This window comes from Penaeus chinensis, chromosome 9 (assembly GCF_019202785.1).
Source record: "Penaeus chinensis breed Huanghai No. 1 chromosome 9, ASM1920278v2, whole genome shotgun sequence".
NCBI lineage: Eukaryota > Metazoa > Arthropoda > Malacostraca > Decapoda > Penaeidae > Penaeus > Penaeus chinensis.
The window spans coordinates 34,761,984-34,764,483 of record NC_061827.1 but is presented as its reverse complement, the minus strand read 5'-3'; the positions used below and the strand labels follow the sequence as shown (position 1 = coordinate 34,764,483).

At 32.2% G+C, this 2,500-nt stretch overlaps 1 protein-coding gene across 4 annotated transcripts in view; it reads right to left on the bottom strand.

Annotated features, from left to right (window-relative positions):
* The window catches only part of LOC125028567 (DNA damage-regulated autophagy modulator protein 2-like), a 9,568-nt gene that overhangs the window by 6,401 nt on the left and 667 nt on the right, over window positions 1-2,500 (bottom strand). For 2 of the 4 annotated variants that reach the window (XM_047617963.1, XM_047617962.1), the window contains exon 2: window positions 1-297. This exon is cut by the window's left edge and continues 80 nt beyond it. The exons of the other annotated variants lie outside the window; for them this stretch is intronic. The gene's annotated coding sequence lies outside the window, so the exon portion shown is untranslated. The remainder of the gene's footprint in view (window positions 298-2,500) is intronic. 4 annotated transcript variants of the gene reach the window in all.

Below are 2,500 nucleotides of genomic sequence, written 5' to 3'. Positions count from 1 at the left end.
ACATTGCCAACTTACTGCTGACAATAACATGTATCTTATCTGCTAACCATAATTCAGTGCTGCATTATCTATGTCTATATTTTTCATACCAACCATTGTTTTATATCTCCATGCATCACAATTCATATTCATGAATCATTTTTCAATATCAACTTTATTCTTCGCTTTAGTTATTATTCTTCCATCCCTCGCCTCCTTTTCTTCTACAGTAACTTCTACAGTACACTGCATCATCAACTCCATCTGTACTTCAACTCATTTCAACTCATTTTATCTGCTTTTCTTTCATTGTCACAACTGAAGAAAGACAGAAGTTCTCATTAACATACTCTTTCTTGAACTGGCAGACATGAAAAGCAAGAAGACTAAATATCATCTAGTACAGTATAATCTCATCCAAGAATAATGCACTGACAATATCTGCCCCTATTCTACGGACTCAATTATCCCAAATATTCTTCTTCAAAACTTGCAGAGAAATTCCTTTCAAGCATTTCTGAGTCAAAGAAAAAATAACAATTTTCCTTGGCAGGTTTCTGTATATTTTGTTAATGACTATGATATAGATGAAAATAAAAATTTATACAGTAATTTTTTCCCCATCTTTTCTTTGAAGCAGAAACTGAGAATTAACACCTTTCTATTCTCAAGCTACAATAAAACTCAAATTTTGAATTTCATAGTAATTCAACAAAATTTTCAGAATTCTAGAAAAAAAAATCAATTCCTAAGAACCCCAAGCCCTCTCATAAGCCACAAAAACAACAGAATTATTCAAGCTTCACAAAGGCAAATTTTCATTATTAGCATTCAGAGAAAACAATTTTACACACCAGAAAAAATAATTTGCTGCCATATATGAAATACACTGAGTGTCATTTACTATAACAATGTTTCTCATTATTTTAAAGAAAAAAGTTAAACAACCAAAACAATTAAGCAGAATGATTTTGAAGTGAAAATCAACCTTCTCCCATCTTCTCAAGTTTAAATATTATGAACTCATTATGGCACAATCAGTAAATAGCAGTGAAATGGGGTATTCACCTTTTCAAGTTTTCATACACCTTATGTCCTCTAAATTTAGAGCCCCAATAAAAATGCTTATGAAGAAAAAAAGAAAAAAAATTCATTTTATTTTCATAATTCACTAGTATAATTCATATCAGCACTGTTTAAGTGCATTTAAATACATATATGACCTTACTATAAATGTTAGGACTTTAAATTTCTGGCATTCAAGAAAAAAGCATTTGTAGGCATATTCTAAAAAGGTTAAGTATTACTTTTTTTCTGCATATTTTATTTTCCTCCTCCTAAATTCAACCAAGGATTTCCAGCTCATCCTACTTTTCTTACCTACTGATACACCTAGCATTGGCAATGCACAGAATGGTATATAACAAGTATCATAAAGGTGGCATAACTTTAATGATCATTGGAAAAAATATCCAGAGAAGAACAAGACTGTTCATGCTGTCTTTCTGGTATATTCCCATTTATCAAAATATATGACCTCTTTGCTTATTGTTCCATGCTTATTCTTATTTGTGGAATACTGACATCCAACCTTATTTCTCTCATTCTACCAAAGAACAATGCTAAAAAATGTATTTCATTTTGAATAGTATCAAACAAATCTTCAAATTATTAACAAAACCAATAATAACACTAAGAGTCTAATACAATTCTTACTCTAATATAAAAAAAAAGGTTAACGTTACCAAGGATAACAAATGGAGATAGAGGGAAATGAAGCTGCCATCTTCTAGAGCATAATCTACATGAACATCCCAGATACAGCTGCTGTGGTCTCATATATTTACTGTGAAATTACAAAAATATCCACTGCAGATCACCACCCAGAGACTAAGTCCACAATACCCTCACACAGCCAGAGTTCTTAATGACACATTTTCTATAAGTCCATTTTGTATAAGTCATAATGAAGTTCTACTAGAGGGAGGTATAGGGAGGCTTGCCCCTGTGTCTATGGAATAAATTAAAAGTAGGAAAGATCTGGTTTGGATTTTTGGGTTTGTATGCTACCTCAATCTTGTAGTGTGAGTAAACCACTGGGTAGGGGAAATATATTTTAAACATCTGGTTTTGGGACTTTGTCTCTGAAGGGAATGTCACTCTCATTAACAAATACCTAAACAAATCTAATTCTCTTTTTTTATATACAACTGAGACACTAAAGTATATTAAAAGAAAAAGAAAATAAGATAATAAACTATACAGTGATAACTAGCCAGAACAATCAAAGATTCACAAAGAAGATTAATGTTGCTGAGAGCAATGCACAGACATAGAGGGAAATGGACACTGCCGTCCTATAGAGCATAAGAAATGTGAGTCATAAACAATACAGGTGTACCTGCTGCAGCCTCATATTTACTACGAAAAAGTCCACAATAACCTCACACAGATAGTTCTTAATACCGCGTTTTCTGTAAGTTGGCACGAACTGCTAATAAAGGGGGGTACAAAGGAGTTT